Below are 22,828 nucleotides of genomic sequence, written 5' to 3'. Positions count from 1 at the left end.
AAGATCATGGCATCTGGTCCCATCACTTCATGGAAAATAGATGGGGAAACAGTGGAAACAGTGTCAGACTTTATTTTTTGGGACTCCAAAATCACTGCAGATGGTGACTGCAGCCATGAAATTAAAAGACACTTACTCCTTGGAAGGAAAGTTATGACCAACCTAGATAGCATAATAAAAAGCAGAGACATTACTTTTCCAACAAAGGTCCATCTAGTCAAGGCTATGGTTTTTCCAGTGGTCATGTATGGATGTGAGAGTTGGACTGTGAAGAAAGCTGAGCACTGAAGAATTGATGCTTTTGAACTGTGGTGTTGGAGAAGACTCTTGAGAGTCCCTTGGACTGCAAGAAGTTCCAACCAGTCCATGCTAAAGGAGATCAGTCCTGGGTGTTCTTTGGAAGGTAGAATGCTAAAGCTGAAATCCAGTACCTTGGCTAACTCATGCGAAGAGTTGACTCATTGGAAAAGAGTCTGATGCTGGGAGGGATTGGGGGCAGGAGGAGAAGGGGACAACAGAGGATGAGATGGCTGGATGGTATCACTGACTCGACAGACTTGAGTTTGAGTGAACTCTGGGAGTTGGTGATGGACAGGGAGGCCTGGCATGCTGCGATTCATGGGGTTGCAAAGAGTCGGACATGACTGAGCAACTGAACTGAACTGAGCACTGAAGAATTGATGCTTTCAACCTGTGGTGCTGGAGAAGACTCTTGAGAGTCCCTTGGACAGCAAGGAAATCAAACCAGTCAATCCTAAGAGAAATTGACTTTCAGTATTCACTAGAAGGACTGATGCTGAAGCTGAAGTTCCAATACTTTAGCCACCTGATACAAGTCAACTCATTGGAAAAGACCCTGATGCTAGGAAAGATTGAGGGCAGGAGAGAAGGGGGTGACAGAGGATGAGATGATTGGATGGCATCACTGACTCAACGAACATGCATTTGAGCAAACTCCAGGAGATAGTGAAAGACAGGGAAGCCTGGAGTGCTGCAGTCCATGGGGTCACTAAGAGTCAGACATGACTTAGCGACTGAACAACAACAGGTAGAAAAATCAGGACAGAAAAGAAGGATGGTACCTATCTATGGAGGGTTTAATGCTTCATTAAGAAGTATTCTCTCAATTTACTATCCTTCTCAGAGACCTAGCAGAAAACAGAAATTACATTCAAAAGGGAATGAATTTAAAAAAAAAATCCTAAAAGGGGACCATTTACTAGGCATGGACAAGGTTCAGATAAACTCACAAAAGATGACCAAACAGCTCTGAGCTAGCTACTGCAAGAAGCAGAAGCCAACAAGAAACCAGATAGCAAGGGACCCACTGGGACAGTCCATACAATCTGATTCCCAGCTTACAAAGCAAAGCAGAAAGGGTAAGGTGGATCCAGAGGGGTATAGAGAATATCCAGCACAGTCTCAGTGTCAGTGAGGACACCTAAATGTCTTCGCAGGGAACTATGGGATTATTTCTGTAAATTCAGAAAGACTGATTCACCAGCTGTGTATGACAGGAGAGGGAACATGATGGATATGGGGAAACCCACCAAGAAGCACTTTGAATAAGCTAAATGAGAGGTAATGAGAACTGGAATTGGGGTCTTGGTGATAGGAACAGTAGAAAGACCATCAGAGAGCTATAAGTAGAGAGGCATCTATCAGATGTTACACTGACTAGGTGTGGAGAAAGGGGAGAAAAGAGTTACAAGTAATACCAAAGTATTGAGCCTGGATGACTTTGAGATCCTGGCTGCGAAACAAGACAGGGCATGCAAGAGCTTATTGTGAAAGTGGGCTGGGCTTCCATTTGTGTGATTACAAGGTAGGAAGAGAGAAAGGTCGGAGTACTTCTCCCTCTGGTCCCCTCACTGCTGGGCCAGTGTATAGTGACTATGTTCCTCTGCAGAACACTATGGTATCCTCTCATACAGCCACAGTTCATTTTGGATCCAAACCATTGCCTACTCTTGACACTTCCATGATGTTGTGATTCTTTAGGGGTGAAAATATCCAGCAGATATTTGAAAATATAGGACAGGAGTTTGCAAGTGAGGTTATGGTCAGAGAGAAACTTGAATGTTTTTTTCATAAACGTCTAGTATAGAAGACTTGAGATCTCAAGAAGCATGAAGAGAAAAGTAGAATAATAATAAAAGGGTTCAGGGAAGCCAGAGATGTTCTGCCATAAAGCACAGTACAAATACAAAGGATAATGGCATCTTGCTGAAAAACAAGTGACTCTATCTCCATCATCTCCTTTGATAACTGTTTGGTGATGGTGGCTGAATTAAGTTATATGTCAATACAAAGATGGAGCTAAAACAAATTATTAGCAGGCAGCACTCTAACTCAGTATTGAAGTGATCTCTGTATTATGAACCATAACAATTGAGATCAGGCAGAAAAGTATCTCTCTCCACGGAGGACAAATCAATAACTACTAGGTTTTATGGTCATTAGCACCCTAATGAAATTACTCACCACCTAAATATCTTAGAGGATCTTGCACATTCAACATCAGTCACCTCTTTCATGTTAACACCGGCCAGATGTGGCCAAGTGCAACTTTTATAATGGAGACCATGAACAAGAATGATATTCTACACCTAAAACATTTGCATACCAAGCAAGAGGAGTTATTTAAATGACACTCCTAAACCAGTACTTAAAGTTTTATAACTGTGGGCAACACAGTTGATATGTTGTTAGTTAGCCAGTATTTTAATCAGAGGTTCGTCTACAATAAAGGGACATGTATTACATCTACAGTAAAGGGGGAAAACAGGCAATGGAAAGCAGAAAATAAAAGAGGGTATATTAGTTTACTGGGCTTCCCAGGTGGCTCAGTGGTAAAGAATCCACCCGCCAAGTAGGATATACAGGTTCAGTCTCTGGATTGGGAAGATCCCCTAGAGAATGAAATGGCAACCCACTCCAGTGTTCTTGCCTGGGAAATCCCATGGACAGAGGAGCCTGGCAGGCTACAGTCCATAGCGTTGCAAAAGAGTTGGATGTGACCGAGCAACTAAAAGACAACACTATGGCCCACTCTCACATGCATTATATCTTTAACCAAGAGGTGGAGAAGTTAAGTAACATGCCCAGGACCACTCAGAAAGGAAGAGAGCCTTTCTTGCCTCGTGCCTTTTTAGCTCTTAGTCTGGGCTGCTGCTGCTGCTAAGTCACTTCAGTCATGTCCGACTCTGTGCGACCCCATAGATGGCAGTCCACCAGGCTCCGCCGTCCCTGGGATTCTCCAGGCAAGAACACTGGAGTGGGGTGCCATGTCCTTCTCCAATGCATGGAAGAGAAAAATGAAAGTGAAGTCGCTCAGTCATGTCCAACTCTTAGCGACCCCATGGACTGCAGCCCACCAAGCTCCTCCGTCCATGGATTTTCCAGGCAAGAGTACTGGAGTGGGGTGCCGTTGCCTTCTCCGTTAGTCTGGGCATGTCAGTCCAAATATGTCAGGCACTGGCATGCCACTCAACTGTCATTCCTGCAGTTCATCTCTCCAGGAAGTCAAGCCTTCTGCTGTCTTCTTTCCATGACTAAACTCAACACCTCCCATTCCTTCTGTACATAATGCTAACTCTTCCTTTGCAGAACTTCATAATAGCCTGCCTTGTCTGAACTCCAGTGTACTTTAGAGGAAGGGGTAAAGGAAGGTAAGACTAATTTGCCTCAAAGTTTTGTTCTATTCTAAGCCTCATTGGCCTGCTCTCTTGTTTCTCAAACCCATCAAGCTTCTTCCAACCTCCAGGTCCTAGCTTACAAAGATCTCCCCTGTACCCTTGTGCCTGGGTGATTTTCACTTACCCTTGAAATTTTGGTTGAAATGTCACTTCTTCAGGGAAGTCTTCTCTTAGAAGCCTCCACGGCATGTTCTATTCTGGCTTCTTAAACTTCTCTTTCACTGGACTTGACAGAGATATGCTTCTACATTTCCTTGTGTGGTAATTGGGTTAATACTTTTTCCCCTATCAGAAGGCAAGCCCCACATGGGAAGGGACCACACTTCATTTGTTCTGCTCACCACTATATCCCCAGATACAATACATGTGAGAGTGGGCCACAGTGTTGTCGTTTAGTTGCTCAGTTGCATCCAACTCTTTTGTGACCCTATGGATTATAGCCGACAAGGCTCCTCAGTCCACATACAAAGATCTGCTCCGAGACAGAGGTGATGCTGTTAGTGTCTGTCAAGTAACTGAAGTAAATGACTGTCATGTTCTAAGCATTACAGCAAGAGCTTGCTCATGTATCCTCATAGCAACCCTGTGAGATCACATCACTCCTCTATTCCACAGATGAGAGAACTTGGGGCAGGGGTGGGGAGCAAATAAATTCAGTCTTTTAACCAAGATCACTCAGCTAGTATGGGACAGAGTTGAAATTCAAACCTAGACTCATCTCATCCAAGCCCCTTATTCTGTTGTTATGGAATTTCCACAGATGATCACTTTATTATTTTGTCTTATTTCTATTCATTCTATCTCCCCAATGAGTCTCAAAGCTTATTTGGGATGGAAATAGCACCTTGTACATTATTTTTCATCCCCCCACATCACCCTGCTAATAGCACTTGATATTCTACATGCATTTAATGAATACTTTTTGATTAATAGTACTTTCTTGGCATTAATAACATAAAAGCATCCCCAAATGAGTTCAGCTTTCTATAACACCCTGTCTAAAATAGTAATGTACTAACATGTGTGAGTATAATACAGGTTTAAGAGCTACTAATTTCTACCAAACCTTAGGAAATAATTTTTTAAAAATTATTTGAAAGAAACAGCATGGCAAAATGAAACGGACATATAATATGGAAATCCCTTTCCTCTTTCATTTGCTGAATATTTGTGTGTTTCCAAGTGTACTCTTCTGGGTGCCAGGGACATAAGGCTGAGGAAGTCACAGTCTTTCCCTCAAGGAGCTGTTGGATGGAGGGGGTGGTATAACAGTGATATAAATAAATAATCTTAAATTAAGCTAATCTACGCTTGAAGAGAGGACAAGGAAATGCGGGAAAAGCAAAGACAATGTGACTAGCTCAGCCTGGAGGAAAAACACTAACTGCCTGTGAGATACTGGACACATTCTGTGGGTCAGGTTTTTTCCTTATCTTTAAACAGGGAGAACACCCATGTCCCAGAGTTGCTGTGCCCTCCTCTCAGCACACTTAGAAAAAGCTATTTGTTGGCAAGAGTAACCAGAGATGACTAACTGGGTGGCACTGGCTGTCTGTCCCCAACGGCTAAGAGTAGCAGCATCTCCATTTACCTGTCAATACACCCACCTACCAGTTGGGAAGCTCTGATTAGAAGGATGAGACAGACAATAAAATTTCTCTGCATGTAATTATTATTTCCAGCCCTCATAGAATTCAAAGAAAATGAGGCACTTAATAGTATTCCAATCCTTCCCTTCATGTGTAAAGTAGAATCTACTAGCTGAAACAAGGTAGAGCAGCTTAAATCATAGCAGATTTTTCCTATGTCAGTCTACCAAGGGTCTCCTTAAGAGTCACCTGATTTGGCTAGACTGATACTTCCTCTAGCTTTGTGCCTGACCTGCTCCCAGGAGGACTTTTGGTTACACTGCATTGGATTTTAATCTGGTCCCAACCAGGAGTTTTGCAGTTTAGTCAAGAAGCAAGGAGGTAAATAGGACAAAGATGGTGATTCAAAGAATCAACAATAATAATGGTAGCAGCATGATTTATTATCTTAACAGTGGATCCTACAGAGTTAGAGTTGAAGCTTTTGGGTCAACAAATTGTAAGAAAGTTTTGAATTCAGCTCCTCTTTGGGGGAATGATAGATCTGAACTGTACCTTTTCTCTCTGGTTAGAAAATCTAATTCTAGGAATCACAGCTTAGGTGTATTATAATATTTTCAAAGAAAGAAAAGGCAGAATGGATACAAAGCACAATCTAGAAACAAAAAAAGGCTCTAATGTATTCATCTGTTTGCTAGTTCTTTCAAAGTATTGTACATCCACTGATTCAAGATTTCTTGCATGTCTGGACAAATATAGGCTCTCTTGGGGTCCACCACAAAAGGTGACAATTGTGTGTACAATCAAATTCTCAAACATCTAGTCTGAATCTTCTTGTCTCTTAAAATACCTCCACTTGACTACAAAAGAGCATCCAGACACTATAGCAGTCAGAATGCTGGGCTTCTATATAATAATACCACTATGACCCACTGCTGCTATTTACTATGTACTTATGTTGGTCCAAGAACTATGCAAAAGGCTTTATATGCATGATCTCATTGAATGAGTCCAGTGATTCTGTAAGGCAGGCCTATTATTATCCCCATTTTACTGAAGAGGATACTGAGGCTCACCGACTTCACTCCAGGTTATAGAGCCAGGATTCAGTTTTGGAACCAATTCTTCCCAACTCTAAGACCTGCCTGGTTACCCACTCTCTTTGCCTTGCCTTGGGTTGTACATCCTGTAACACTATGACAGGGACTCACATTGTTTTTGATGCATCACTTGCACACCAGAAGGATCTCTTAAAGAACAGCAGTCTTTAGAAGCAAAATCTATGCTATTGAAACTGTGTGTTTTGTTTTTACCTTGAGGAGCTTGTCTGAGAAACAGCAAAAATAAACACCTAGCCTTCCATGGAAAAAAAAAAAAGAAGCAAATCTCATGTAGTTTCTAATATGGATAGCAAACTCAATACTTTTCATAATATTAAGCAATCTACTTATCTCTGCAGATATCAGATAACTTTTTTTCACAACTAATCATTTTACTTCTTTTTTATGTGTACCATAAAGATGTTTTTAACTTTTAGAAACGTTCTAAATTTAAACAGATAAAATAACTCAATATGCCATGTGATGGTAATGGTTAGGAGAACACAATCTTTAAGTATGCATTTTCATCCACTTAAAATTACTTATCTTAAATACAATTTAGAAACATGCTGTTAATAATTACAATATAATTTTAAAGGATAATTCAATGATGATTGGTTAAATAAAAACATATTTTAAAATTAAAAGTAATAAATAAATACATCATTTTATTTTACATAAACCCTTAATAATGGAATTATAGACTTTTTAGAGCCAGATGGGCTATGAAAGCTACTCTAGTCCAATCCTTTTGTTTTTCAGCTGCAATTAAAGAGAAAGAAACACTGCCTAGGACTTTTAAAGTGCAGTTTCAAAGTCAGACCCAAGTTCACATCCCTGCCTTGCCATTTGTCATCCAGAGCCAGTTCTTGAAAGTGCCTTGCTTAGAAAGCAGGACTGCTATAAAACTGAGAGTTCAAATAAAGGAGTCTCTCCTCTAAACCATATATATTCTATTCATTCATTTGAGGTATCTATTGAATACACACTAGTTTGTGGCCTTGGGCAAGTTACTTAATTGCTTTGTCCCTTAGTTTCCTGCATTGTAAAGCAGGCATCTACATTATAGAGTAATTGCAAGGATTAAATGAATGAATGCAGGTAAGGGATGTGGGATGGTTCTGGGCACACCAGGAAGGCACAAGAGTGTTGGACACGTTTCTTCTACTGCTTCTACATTTTATATTAGGTAACATGGTAGGCCTTGGGGATATAACTTGGGAGTCGTATATAATATTTTCTTCCTAGAAACTAAAGAATCTCACTTGCATGGAGTGAATCTCTGATTCCATTGCTCTATCTTGAGGGTGAAATCATTTGGAAACTTCTTCAGTAGGGTTTATTTGGACAGTGTTATCTTTCAATGCATGAAGAGAACACTGTCCCACCAGCATTTGCCCAAGTACTTTCTGTTTTTCCTTCAGATGGCTTTGAAGGGACCCAAGGTTTCCACCTGGTCTCCCAGGTGAGAAATGATGGGTTTGTGAGTATGTGGAGAAGCTGGCTGCGATTCCAGAGATAGACTATCCCTGTAGGACACAGCAAAGCTAACCGGTCCTTTGGGAATTTAAACCTGATGTGAAGTGCTCTCTACAAAGAACCATAATCAGCTGGAAGAACAAGCGGAGAAATCCAGTTAATTGCCACTCCAGCGGTTCTATCATGGTTGGATAAGTTAATATAAATTCCATTAGTGTCTTAGAAACTCTCAGGTCATGGCTGAAGGCCTACATAACTCTCACTCATGATCTTGGAAATCACAGAATTACAAAGATGAGAAAACCCTGAACAGTCAGGCAGTTCCTCAGTCTTCCTTCTCACAAGAAAACATTACACCATTCCAGAGAAGTGAGAAATAGTTATATATTTAAAACCTTGACAGAAGGCTCTCCCCAAAACTCACTTTTAATGTGCCTGTCTTTTGGTGGCTCAGACTGTAAAGAATCTGCCTGCAATGTAGGGCACCTGGGTTTGATCCCTGGGTTGGGAAGATCCCCTGAAGAAGGGAATGGCTACCCACTCCAGTATTCTTGCTTGGAGAATTCCATGGAATTCTCCATGCAGCTCTCCTGGTGGGCTCCGGTCCATGGGGTCACAAACAGTAGACCCAACTGAGTAACACTTTCACATTCTTTTTGCTTTTATTAAAAGCAAATACAGAAACTTCTCGGTATGAAATCTAATGTCATACCTGTTGTATGTGGGTGTGCAAGTGTATGTATGTATACACTGGTCATTATTCTCAGAGAGAAAAGTTAAAATAATCCTGCTAAAGAAAAAAAGCAAAAGCAAAGGCAGAAAGCCACACTACTGCTGCGTCTCTTTTCTAGGGAGAACAATCTCAATTGTGTCCACATATTCTGGGTTATGTCATTTTCTTACCCTGGCATCACTCTTTCATGAACCTTTCTTCCGAGCTTGTCATGGTATATTTTTAAGCTTTTAAGGTCAGCTTGAAATAAAATATTAGAAAAAGAAATATTAGTCCTTAGGTGTCTGGGAAACCCAGCTTAAGTTGCTCTGCATGATACATTATAATTAAAGCATCCCAGATCCTTGCTCTCTTTGGTAACCCAAGAGCTAGAATGCTGAGTCACTGTCTATTACCTGTTCCGACTTCATGGTCCAGGAAGCAGCTTCAGTGTGAACAGGAAAGGCACTGGGTCTGAAAGAGGCCGGGAGGCAAGTCTCACCCAGCTCTGTTGTTTCCTTAGATGTGTGACGTTAGACAAACTGAATGCATTACGAAGAAGAGTCTTGCAACCCTACTTCGTTTATAGATAAACCTTAGAGAAATATTAAGTGACTTATCCAAGGTCACACTGAGTCTTTCCATGGCTCTGGTTCATTAATTTAAAAAAAAAAGGAGAAGAAATGATAATATCTGGTGTCTCAGAATGCTGGTCAAATGAGATAGATATTTAAGGATTCTGCTGAATTATTCGCTTTGTCAGCCACATCTCCTCTTTAAGCTCTTTAAGCAGCTTGCATCTTCTCAATAACAGCCCTATGTTTCTTGTCACTGACACTCATTCTGTTTCCAGCCTCCTATCCTTATGACTCAAGACACTCTGAATTCTGAGTTCTACAAGGAATTAACAGCTCTGTCCCTAGTGTAGACTTCTTGAAAATTTAAGGCTTGTACCCTCTTTCAACCAACCCTCCAACTCATTTATGTTCAGTAAGGTTAGGTCTAAAATTGTCTCCTGCTGAGTATTGGTATTCCAGGTGATAGCCTGTTCAGGGAATGAATCAGAATGTTTCTTAAAGCGTTTGCTGGCAGTCAAAATTTGGATGAAGGCTTCTACTTCTGTACAGATTCTGTAGTCACACTTTTACTATCACAGAATGCTTTGTTGCACTTGCCAGTCTCCTTTCTGTCACCTGTACCAGGCTTAAACTCATGAGAGCAGGATTCCTCAACCTCATCCTAACTGACACGTGGAATAGATACTGTTCTGCTATGGAGGGCCCGTCTGTTCATTTCAGGATATTTAACATCACCCCTGACTTCTAGCCAGTAGCAGCCCCCATCCTCAGTTGTGACAATACCTGACAAAGGTGTCTTCAGATGTCTGTTGGGGGTGAAGGGGCAAAGTCACCCCCGGGTGAAAACTTCCATGCTAGATCTAGCCAAGTGTCTTTTCATACTGGGCCTTCAATAAATCCTTAAAGATTACGTGACTGATGGCAACAAAATGCTTATGATGGTTTAGTGTACAAGGTGCAGAAAAATCAAGCTAATTTCTTTTAGTTTTAGTGCCTGGCTCACGTCTGGTGCTCAGTATATATTTACTGGGTGAACAAGTGTTCTATAATCCTAAGCAGCTCCCTGTATCCCAAGTAAAATTCTTTCCCTCAAAAGAATCCAAGTGAGGTGCTGGGAAATTGGCCTATGGTGGGAGGGGTGGGGGTGATTTTTAAAGAACAAAACAATCTCTTAAACTGTGGGATTAGGAACCAGGAAGATCACCTTCCTGTGTCCCCCAGACCTTAAGCTTTCTGTTTCATCATGACATACTTGACAGAAATCACATACTTTGCAGCGGAAATACTAGAAACATCTACTAGTGTGTTTGGATCCTTTAAAACACAACTTGGCTAGGGACACTAAGCACCAGGAGGGATGCAGGACATCCAGAAGGTCACACATTCAGTCATTAGTGTCAGAGCTGGGAAATGAGCCTGCGCCTTCCTGACTCCCTGTCCAGTACTTGATTACAGTGATTATTATGGATGCAAATTAAGACTTATTACTATTGTGAAATAACAATGCAGGTTAATGATATTCTTTATTGCCATGCTAACATTTTTTTCTAGAGGGGAAAATTATAGGCATGAAACCAATTAAGCAAGCTTTCTTTCTTTGTAAAGCTTTCTTAGTTTTCCTAAATGAAGATTCTCTTTTTGTCCTTCCTACTTAATACTGCACGCTGACTTTATTTATTTATTTATTTATTTAATTTTGGTCTCCTGGGCCTTCCTGAGATGGATGCTAATACTCGTGCTGTCCATTGTTTCCTATATGAATCAAAAATGACTATGCTAATACATTATCTCAAAGGGCAGTCATAAATAGGAGTAGCAAATATTTTGAAATGAATACTTAACAGACATCCTTCAGTAGAGGTTAAGCATTGTTGGAAATGCCTCCCTTAGAAATCTTTGTTAGTCAAAGGCTTGCAGTTGCCTCTTCCTGGATCTCACTGTAGAATGACTATCCTCCCATGAATGAAATGACGGCTCCAGAAATGGACAACAGATTAATCTATATATTCCTCAAACTTTAAACAGTTGTCCTTTACCCCCCTTTACCCCCCGGTCTACATACTATTTGCCACAAAAACCTTTCATGTAGAAGAACGTCATTTCACATGTATCTCATTAGTGTAACTATGGTGACCAAAAAATGCCACCAGTGTGTCTGTTTCATACACAAATGAGGGGGCAGCTGTGGAGTCCACATGTCTGCCAGTGGTATAATAGATGTGAGTGAGGATGGCCTGGGTCAGAAAATTACCAGTCATTTATATTAATCAGAGCTTTCAAATAACATTTCAACCCCTAAGCTATGAAGAGTGTAAATGGAAGGCAATAAGCCACTGTAAAAGCAGTTTTCACGCCTCAGTTTTTGAAACTAAATGTCATAAATAAAGGCAGCAGTATTTTTGGAGGGTACCCCCAAGTCAAAGTTGACAGACCTCCAATAATGTATCAGTGCAAGTTTAAGGCTAGTTTCTTTGCATCTCAGGACGATTTTCAGTGTATTAAGTGTAAAGGTTCCATCCAAGTTAAATGTTTATGTTAGCTGTGGTACTGAGGGCACAACTCCCACAAACCTTTTAGCAATCTTACTTATTAGTGTAGTCAGTCCTTCCAGCCCTATCCACCTAACCTTCTCAGATACAGATGAGGAAATGGAGGGTTTGTGGGGTAAAGAAACTGATCTAAGATCACCTGGCTATGATTAGATAGCTGAGTTACCAACCAGATAACTGATAAAACTGCTAATAATATTCTACTTTTGTTAGACCTTTTGAAAATATTCAAAAAGTAAAAAAATAATAATATATAAGCCTGCATATTGTTTCTTTAAAAAAAAAACTCTGAACATAAAATGGAATAAATTTTATTTATTGAATAAAATGTTTAGCACTTCTGTTGGCATGGCATTGTTTAGTCACTAAGTCATGTCTGACTTTTACAACCCCGTGGACTGTAGCCTGGACTATGGCCCACCAGGTTCCTCTGTCCATAGGATTTCCCAGGCAGGGCTTGCCATTTCCTACTCCAGGGGATCTTCTAGACTCAGGGATCAAACCCACATCTCCTGCATTAGCAGGCGGGTTCTTTACCACTGAGCCACCAGGGAGCCCAGGGGTATACATATATACTATATGATTGTATCATACTATTATAATTGTAATGCCAGTAAACAATTTATTATGCATTTGTCTGTTTTGAGACTTGGATACTACATCCAGTGATGGATCCATAAAGTAGGCAAATGTGAGTGAAAGAAACTCAGTCGTGTCCGACTCTTTGCAACCCCATGGACTATACAGTCTGTGGAATTCTCTAGGTGAGATTACTGGAGTGGGTAGCCGTTTCCTTTTCCAGGGCATCTTCCCAAGCCAGGGATCGAACCCAGGTCTCCCGCATTGCGGGCAGATTCTTTACCAGCTGAGGCACCAGGGAAGCCTAAGAATACTGGAGTGGGTAGCTTATCCCTTCTCCAGCAGATCTTCCTGACCCAGGAATCAAACCGAGGTCTCCTGCGTTGCAAGCATATTCTTTACCAGCTGAGCTACAAGAGAAGCAAGTAGGCAAATAGTACTATGATAAAACAAGAAAATTTAAAAAGCAAATTTTATTTAAGACTTATAGAACGAATGATTCCCTGGGTCACTAAAGTACTGAATTTTACATATAGGGTTTAACTTTTGTCTCTGTTCTGCACTTTGAGCCAAAACAAGAGAGAATACGTTTTTTTCTGACTTTATATAATTATAATTTCATCCTGAATAAAATATTAATCAAAACACTATTCATGAGTTAAAGATACTTCCATTGTTCCCAGAACCCAAAATATGATTATGATTCTGAAATAGAATTTGCTTTATCTCCAGATTGCCTTAACCCAAAATAGATGTTCAGGATAATAATTTTGAAAAGTTAAATACAATATTTGAGCAACCTTACATTAGTACTCAAGTGAATCATTCAAAAAACTATTATTTTGTAGCTTAAAATTTTAAGAAAGTATTATGAAAGTCTAGTAAAAAACGACATCCAGGTCCTATAATTTACCACATTTTACTCATGGTTTATGGTTTGTTTATGGTGGCATAAAAAGGTCTACCATTCTGATTATTTAAAATCACGCCCAACTGGCTTGGGAAGTAGCAGTATAACTCTGTAAAGGCAGATCTTCTTTAGTACCTACTGGGTTCATTCTCATGAGTATAACTGCTTTAGAATATGTGATAATTGTTCTAACAGTTCAGGTCAAAAAGCTAGCTTTAACAGGTTTGAACCAGAGAGAAATCAGTGGTTGTGTTTCCCCTGGCTTTTTGGGAATTATAGACACTGTGCAAAACTACCTATGTTACTGTTCAGAACCAGAGTATGCAGTTGGATCTGGTCTAAGATTTTATTTAGCAGAGTGATACTTTCTAATAATAGGTACTTTATTACTTTTATTTACCAAAGAATAAGCCCTAATTTTCCCTTTCATTAGACTTGTGGAACAAAGATCTCACACAGCCAGGATAACAGCCAAAGAAATTCTCACAAATGATGAGACTTTGGTCATTTTAAAGTTACCACATTTGTTTCAAAAATATCTAGATGATAACTTTACAATAAAATGGCTTATTGCCTAGTTTAGAAATGCCAACTGCATTTTATAGGTACCCTTCAAGTCCATAGTAAAGACAAAATCCCAGGTTTAAGTCACATAACAGTTTACTATAATGATTTCTAACTTTCTGACTTCTAGATAGCTCTAAGACAGAAAAATGTAATCTTGGCTATAACCTTTTCTTACTTAAATTTGACTCAGTTCAATTTTCCCCTTCTAGGAAAGTATTGCGTTATGTGTTTTAAAAAAAGTCATTGAACCAGCAAAAATAACTTAAGAAAACAGGTAAAATAGCAAACTAACATCTGTTACCCATCCCCTAAACTCCTCCCACCCCACTGAACTTCAAAACAATATTGTCTCTCTCTCTCTCTTTTTTTTAACTTGTATTTTAATGTCCTTTTCAGTGAATATATAGAATACAGGGGCAAATGCTGTTCAGTGAATAGGTTCTTCTTCCCTTTAACAGTGATTGAGACTGACAAAAGACAAGGCCACTGGTTGGCTTGTCAGTAGGTATGATCCCTGGGATTCACATGCAGACCACACTGCCTGCCTTTTGTTCAGCAGTTGATCAATGCCAGGAGGTGAACAGTACAGTGGTCTGTTAGCTACTCTTAGACAAGGCAGACATTTCTCTGTTTGGGGGTCCATTGCGTGACTGCCTCCCTATTCACTGTTCTGTCCTGTGGCCCTAAAGCCCCTCAGGTGACTAGGAGTGTGATGGTTTCATCACCCGCACTTCTACAAGTTTGGTGCCTGTTACTGAATTGATTTTGAGTGGACTACGAAGATCTTCTAGTGAGATCTTCATGTCAGTCATCTACAACTGTCTTCAACTATATTGTATATCCCTGAGGATGGAAAGCCTATGCGAGCAGGAGGTGGGGTTACTAAAAGGAAAAGAGAAGAAACTCTAAATAAAAGTTGAGGGGTCAATTCAGAAATTACTTCAAACTACCAGAAGTGGAATTAAGTTACCTTCTGCTTCATTTAACACTTTTCCTCACTAGCTCAGAACATCCAGCTTGAATATTGCACAAAAACACATAGCCAGGTAAAGATCAAGCAGTACTTGGAGCTTTCAGTACAGCCACACTCAGAGATTTTGGCTCTTGAATAAAGGTGTCAGCAAGCCTTGGAATTCCCAAAGAGAAAAACTCACTGAGCCTTTATTCCATTTTCTTAAGGTCTATTGTTAACTAAAGACTCCTTGTCTTTTCAAATTCCTTCATGTGAATGGATGAGGCCAGACATCTGCCAGGATTTGCTCACATTTGCATGCAAATCAGAGACTTAGGGACACACACGGCCCCAGAGCCAACAACACCACTTTTTAACTGTAGACTTACACTGATCAAAGTACCTGTCTGAACTTTCCAGTCCTCTAGTTCCGGCTTTCAAAAATAATCGGCACATTCGAGTAGTGTTAATGCTTTTGAGGCCATGGTGGCAGAGCAAATTGCAAAACAAAACAATATACTGTGTTTCCCAAATATCCTACAGGCAAAAAGCTCTCAAGTCAGCAATACCTGTCCCCTCAATGAATTCCATTTTCTTTATTATCTGCGTCTGGGAATGAAGATATTAACAGTGGTGTGCGATTTTGAGAAGGGTCTGTTTTCCTCAACTCTTGGCCTGTGGGATTCCAGAGTTGACTGAATGTCTCAAAACCTTCACACCCCGGTAATTCATTCATTCAGTTCCAGGCGCTATGGCTACAGGGGTGAACTCAGCAGGCAAGGTCCCCCTCTCTCTCCGGAAGGCGGTACTACCGCCCAACCTTCCAGTGCCAGTATCCAGGCCGGCTTCCTCACAACCGTCCTGGGACGAGTTTTCCCATCAGTCCCGGGAGCGCCGAGCCCCTCCAGCTACTCGATCTTTCCACCCTACCTGGGCCTACCAGACAGGGGTTCCCCTCGGTGGAGGCAGTCACTGCCTGGCCCTGGGAAGTGCCGAGTCGGCGGCTGCCCACACCCCTCTCCACGCAGCACAAAAGACACCCGCTGGCAAACTTTCCCCGTTATCCACCCCAGCCTAGCCGGGAACCAGCACCAGCTCCATGCCTGGAGCGGACCGAGTTTCCCAGACATTTCTGCATCCCTGGCAAACCTCCTGAGGCTGCCACCCTTTCTGCACTCAAAACGCGACGCAGAGTGAGGTCTTTCCCCACTTAGACCGCGCGACAGCTGAGTTGATTCTTTCGAATGCTTTCACTTCAGTACACTCAAGTGCTTTGTGAATTACGCCCCTTACCCTTTTGCCGAAAAGGCCACCGCCAAGACATCCTCTCTCTCTTCTCTTTCCACAGCTTGCCACCTTCTTTCCCCGTTTCTTACCCCTCTTTCCAACTCCCTGGGCCCCTTCCGACTCCGGGCTGCATTCCTCAGTTCAGATTCCAGCAGCCCTCCTTCTTCCGGATCCGTGGGCATCACCCTCCCCGCCGTCGGTCCCGGGAATCTAGCGGGTTCGTCTCCTGTTACTGCCTTTTTAGCTCATTTCTGTTCGGCCTTCCTTCCGAATTACCGTTCTCCCCAACCCCAGTGGTTCCCCCCCGCCCCCCGTTAGGAGGTTACTAGATTCCCGCTCCCCTGGATCCGTCATTTTCCCCTGCTTCATGAGCCGCGCCCCCTCGTACCTCTTAGGCCCGCGATCTTGTCCCACGGTTCCCCAGACCTTTCTCGGGCCCTCCAAGCCACCAAGTTTGCCTTGACTTCCCCTCGCTGCCGCCCACATCTCCCGCCACTGCCCGGCTGAGCGAGCGCACTTACCCCGAGGCCCGGCTGGCAGGGGTGTCGGGGTGCGCACGGACCAGGCACCGGAGGCGGCAGCAGGAGGAAGAGGAGAAGGAGGAGGACCCGCTGAGCGGCACCTCCCTCCAAACCCACAGGCACTGGCTCCTTAGGGGGCTCGCGGCAGAGCACCAAGACGCGAAGCGAGGCAGTAACACGAGCAACAGCTGCTGCGCGGGCCTGGGCTCAATCCGGCTCTCGGGGGCCGGGCAGAGGCAGGCAGGATTGGGATAAAGGGTAGAAGCGGGATGCTGACAGTGGGGCAGCGAGTGTCCAGGTCCAAAGGAGGGCGTCCGGGACGCCTAAAGATGCCACCGCGCGGATGCTGCTGCCGGCACAGACGCCGGCGGCCCCTCTCCCCGCCTGGAGGGCGCTGCAGGCGCGGGCGCACGGGCCTCGCTCGGCTCACCGGCTAGCTGCCGGCGCCCTCGGTGCGCCCCGCTTTGTGCTCCCCGCAGCCGGCGTGCACCTGGTGTAAGCAAAAGCGGTCAGCTGATGGGCTGCACTCCCATTGGCTGCTCCACGGTCTCCTCCCCTCCCGCCCGACCCCCTTCCTGGCCTCCCGCTCCGGTCCTCCTGCCCCACCACATCACCCCGACTCAGCCCGTCGCTGGGGCACCATCTGTAGCCGGCCCAACAAAAGCGTAACGCCGTGGGTCTCGGGTGGCTCGTCCTCCCTGAGTCGCGGCCGCGGCCGCTGCGGGGAGCAGCGGGCCACCGCTTTTTGTCTAAGGAACGACAGGCTGCGGCTGGGTTAGGCAGGCAAAGCACATTGCCGTTTCTTAGCAGAAAAGGTACCAAAAAAAGGAAAAAAAAAAAAAAAAAAAAACCTTTCTACCAGGCCACCTAGGCACAATGGAGCCAGATTTCTGTGCAACATGGAACTTGGGCTTCTGGGATTGAGAAGCAGACAAATTCAACCCAGGAGACAGCTAAGTCTCAGTGTGAAACCTGACCCTTCCTCTTAAAATGAATGGAGATTCCTCGGGCTGTGTGTACACACCTGGACTTACATGCACATGGAACTGGTCTGTGTCCTTGCCGCAGAGAGAGACTATTATGACCCTTAAATGGATGGCGAAACAGCTTCTTATTTAGGGACGCTTTCAGAAAACGTTTCTGAAACTTCGTAATTACAGCTCTCTGATTTTGTAGGTGTGAAAGTTGTGTTCAAATAAGCGAAGGATTGAGAATGCAGTCTGAAGTGGGGGGTGTCAGAGAGCAAGGTGGAAAGCGGTTTTTGGAAACTGCACATGAACCTGAGTTTCACCCTCCAAGTGGGCACCTTGGAACCAGACTTCAGAGAAGCCCTTAATGCTTGTTATTGATTTAAGCTAGAGCACTATTAACCCCTCAGTGCCAAGTGGCTTCTGGCAAGAGAATATGACATTTCTTTGTGATGTCCAAGTTTAGAACTTCCATGGAATTTGGAAGAATAAATTCATTATTATAGTATCATCTTTTAAATTCCTTGAAAATATGGTATGCATTTAATAATAGTAATGTTTTATCTTGATTCCTGTAGCATTCCTTGATGTCTTTCATAGATGCCTGATAAATATCTGATGCTCTCAAATGTCCATTTACTTTCTTTTGTCCTGAAACTGTCATATAGATATCAGTGGGTCATAGTGTGCCTTAAAAGGCTCGAGGGAAAGAAGATATTTTGATTTAGGGAAACAGGTAAAATGAAGTGTAGAAGGACAGCTATACAAAAAGGCCCAATTGCAAATAGAATGGGAGAGTGCTGCCTAGAAAAGATTTCAAAACTTTCAAAGTAAGGTGAATCTAGAACCTTTCCCAAGTGTCAAATTTTCTCATGCTGATTACATGTAGCTTGGAAGTAGCTTGTGTGAAAGGAGGTGGGCATTTAGCAGAAACATAGAACTTGAGTGATAAGGGAAAGACAGAATACAGGTTCCTTAGGGAGTCTTTCTGGGAGAGGAAGGGAAACAGTGTTGTACTTTGCACAGTGGAGTTTGACAGAGGTAAGTCCTGGGGAGCAGTTGAAGCAGGTAATGGTGGTTAGGAATTACTGTTACTAGAAGGCAAGATCACTAACAGCCTCCAGGTTTTGGAAGAGGCTTCATGAGACTGGTGTGAAGCCTAGCTAAGAAGAAGTTAGACACCAGCGTATGAGCTCTGAAACTAGGCTGACACTGCTTTAAACCCCAGCACTGCAAGTTATGAACTGTTTCCCTCTGGGATAAGTCACTTTACCTCTTTAAACCTTAGTTTCCTTGCCTATAAGGTGGGGATAATAGCAGTACCTATCCCAAGGGGTTGTGCTGGTTAAGTAAGAATAAGCTTGTAAAATGCTTGGTGCAGTTCTTGGTGTCTAGTCAGGAATCAAGCTGGAATCAAGATTGCCAGGAGAAATATCAATAACCTCAGATATGCAGATGACACCACCCTTATGGCAGAAAGTGAAGAAGAACTAAAGAACTTCTTGAAAGTGAAAGAGTATAGTGAAACTTTGGCTTAAAACTCAACATTCAGAAAACTAAAATCATAGCTTCTGGTCCCATCACTTCATGGCATATAGATGAGGATACAGTGGAAACAGTGACAGACTTTATTTTGGGGGGCTCCAAAATCATGGCAGATGGTGACTGCAGCCATGAAATTAAAAGACGCTTACTCCTTGGAAGAAAAGTTATGACCAACCTAGATAGCTTATTAAAAAGCAGAGACACTACTTTGCCAACAAAGGTCTGTCTAATCAAGGCTATGGTTTTTCTAGTAGTCATGTATGGATGAGACAGTTGGACTAGAAAGAAAGCTGAGTGCCAAAGAGTTGATGCTTTTGAACTGTGATGTTGGAGGAGACTCTTGAGAGTCCCTTGGACATCAAGGAGATCCAACCAGTCCATCCTAAAGGAAATCAGCCCTGAATATTCATTGGAAGGACTGATGCTGAAGCTAAAACTTCAATACTTTGGCTACCTGATAGGAAGAACTGACTCATTTGAAAAGACCCTGATGCTGGGAAAGATTGAAAGTGGGAGGAGAAGGGGACAACAGAGGATGAGATGGTTGGATGGCATCACCGACTCAATGGACATGAGTTTGAGTAAACTCTGTGAATTGGTGATGGACAGGGAGGCCTGGTGTACTGCAGTCCATGGTGTCACAAAGAGTCAGACACAACTGAGTGACTGAACTGAACTGAACTGAAGTAAGCTTTCAGCACAAGGAAGCATTAGGCGTTATTAGCCCAGTAGTGAGGACTAATTAGGTCCTCAGTAGGTCATTAGGTCAGACAAGTGGGATGATTATTTCACAGAGCTGATACAGATGACAGAATATTTTAAAACCACTAGCAGCTCCAATGAGAGAAACAGACTGTCCCTCCACTATTCATTTCTTTTTAAGCCCCCATATCATTTATTTAAACTACTTTCCTTCTTCTCCAAAGCAAGAATGAGTAAGGAAGCTCTGCCTGTTTCCACTTGACCACTGCATGTATTTGGCTCCTGACAGAAGGAGCATTATCATTAGGAAGAAAGATATGTGCCAGAGGTGGGAAGGGAGCCTGGTTGGTGGGGAAGACCAGGATTGCTGTCTGTTGGAAAGATGGCTGTGGGACAGAGGAAGACAGACATAGACACAGCATTTATACAGGAATTGGAAGTTTGATGCAGTCATTGGAAATGTGATGAACTGCCTAAATGGTTAATGGGTCCAAATTTTAGGAACTGCCATTTTGTAACTCAGCAAAGGGGTGTCAGGATTATTTTATCAACTGACATTTAAAAACCTCTTGTCACTGGAATGAATAAAGAGGAAATAGTCAACAGACAAGGATAACTAAACCAAACTCATTGTTTCTTTTGTATTCCTTAAATCTATCTGAATTTCTCCTACTGAGCTTACCCATTACTGGGGTCCTAAATTTATTAGTAAACATTTATTTATTTCTCACATTTTGGAAGACCTTGGAGGCTTTGGAGGAGAATGGAAATTAATAGACAGGCCCCAGAGTTCCCAAGAGAGCCAGGTCTTACTGTTGATGTAGGGAGGCATTCGTGCCCCTGGAGTTGGCCTTGTTGAGACAGTACAAATTCCTCTGGGATCCCTCACCATCCCCTTGAGGTTCTTTAGCTTGAGTTTGAAGAAACATTATAATTGGTATTAGCTTAATTGTACTAGTATATGTGGTAAAAGAACAGAAAAAAGAAAGATGGAATCTTTAGAAGGTAATCATATTAGAATAATCTTTTAAAGGACATCTGTACTTTAAGAATGAAATTATAATATGCCATTTTAAGCCATAACTTTTACAAGCTGAGAATATGTCTCTTTCCAAGGGCTTAACTTCCAAAATTTACAAACAGCTCATACAATTCAACAACAAGACAAATAACCCAAATGAAAAATAGGAAGAAGACCTGAACAGACATATTCCCAAAGAAGACATACAGATGGCCAATAGGCACATGAAAAGTTGCTCAGCATCTATAGTTATTAGAGAAATGCAAGTCAAAACTATAATGAGATACCACCTCACACCGGTGACACCTTCTTGTCTTCATTAAAATGTCTACAAATAACAAATACTGGAGAGGTTGTGAAGAAAAGGGAAGCTTCCTTCGCTGTTGGTGGGAATATAAGCTGGAAAGGCCACTATGGAAAACAGTATGGAGGTTCCTCAAAAACACTAAAAATAGACTTGCCATATGATCCAACAGTTCTATGCCTGGATGTATATTTAGACAAAACAATAACTCAAAAAGTTACATGCATTCCTGTGTTCATGGCAGCACTATCTACAATAGTCCAAACATGGAAACAACCTAAACGTCTATCAACAGATGAAAAGATAAAGAAGATGTGATATAAACAATGTCCTACTGTATAACACAGGGAGTTATGTGCAAAACCTGGAAAAGAATATTGAAAAGTATATTACATATATAGATGAAACTGAGGGCTTCCTTGATAGCTCAGTTGGTAAAGAATTCGCCTGCAATGCAGGAGATTCCAGATTGATTCCTGGGTTGGGAAGATCCCCTGGAGAAGGGAAAGACTACCCACTCCAGTATTCTGGCCTGGAGAATTCCATGGACTGTATAGACCATGGGGGTCACAAAGAGTCAGACTCAACTGACCAACTTTCATGTTCATAAAATTGAATCAATTTGCTGTACAGCAGAAATTAACACAGCATTGTAAGTCAAGTATATGGTTAGATAGCATCACTGACTAAGTGGACCTGAATTTGAGCAAACTCTGGTAAATAGTGGAAGATAGAGGAGCCTGGAGTGCTACAGTCCATGAGGTCATAAAGAATCAGACATGATATAGCAACTGAACAAAAACTTCAGTAAAAAAAAAAAAAAAAAAAAAAAAAATAAAGAAATGTCTCTTTGAGTAAAATATTATTATTTATTTAATATATTAAATATTAATATAATACATACTAAACATTATATTAATGTATCTTAATAGTAAATATATATTTCAATTAGAGAGAGACAGTGTGGTCTCTCTCTGATGGTCAGTGTTTTATACAGCCTCTGAATTAAGATTATAGTTTTAAAGCAATCATCACCAAGCTTTTAAAGGATAATGACTGTAAAACTCATGTGATTGTTGTGATCATGGTTAACTTACACATGAAACGTATTATTTCTCTAAAAATTTTTGGCTATTGAATAAGTTTACTGCATCATGTTGGGACCTAACAAACGCCATGATAGGCTTCAGGGACTAAGGTAGGACTCACGGGAAAAGCTGAGTCATTGCCCAGTGAGGTCATCCCCACGGATGCCAGGACTTGTCTAATCAGCATACTCACCGTAACCTGGTTTGAGTTTATCAGGATGTAAAAGACATCCCCCTGCAGCCAATAGCCAATTAGTAAATACCAGGAAACCCCTGCAGCCAATAAAGATTAGCCAATTAGTAAATACTAGGAAACTCCTGCAGCCAATCAGCCCTTGCCAACTCTCTGTCTTTGTTCTAAATCCTATAAATACTGCTGTAAATCTGGGCTCGGGGCTCTTGCTCCACTCCACTGTGTTGGATGTGGCAGGAGCCCTAGCTTGAGCTAGAAATAAAACCCCTTCATGCTTTTGCATTGCTGTGGACGTCTTATTCTCTCAGTTTTGGGGACTCGGACTCTGGGCATAACATTTGGGGGCTCGTCCGGGATCCCTTTAACTGGGAAGAATAACACTCTCCCAGTAGAAGGGGTTTCCTCACTAGGAGGAAAGATATCTGAACACCAGTGTTAAGTCTGGTTAAGTCCAGTGTAAGGCCGAGGCCCAGCATATGCACTGGA

General features: G+C 42.1%; 1 protein-coding gene across 1 annotated transcript in view; it reads right to left on the bottom strand.

The window, feature by feature from the left end:
- The window catches only part of LRRN1 (leucine rich repeat neuronal 1), a 45,580-nt gene extending 28,588 nt beyond the window's left edge, over positions 1–16,992 (bottom strand). The window contains exon 1 of the mRNA XM_040245969.1: positions 16,522–16,992. The gene's annotated coding sequence lies outside the window, so the exon portion shown is untranslated. The remainder of the gene's footprint in view (positions 1–16,521) is intronic.
- Positions 16,993–22,828: the final 5,836 nt, after the last annotated feature.

The sequence above is a fragment of the Oryx dammah genome, unplaced genomic scaffold, assembly GCF_014754425.2.
Source record: "Oryx dammah isolate SB20612 unplaced genomic scaffold, SCBI_Odam_1.1 HiC_scaffold_9, whole genome shotgun sequence".
Lineage (NCBI taxonomy): Eukaryota > Metazoa > Chordata > Mammalia > Artiodactyla > Bovidae > Oryx > Oryx dammah.
This window is presented reverse-complemented; position numbering and strand designations above follow the sequence as displayed.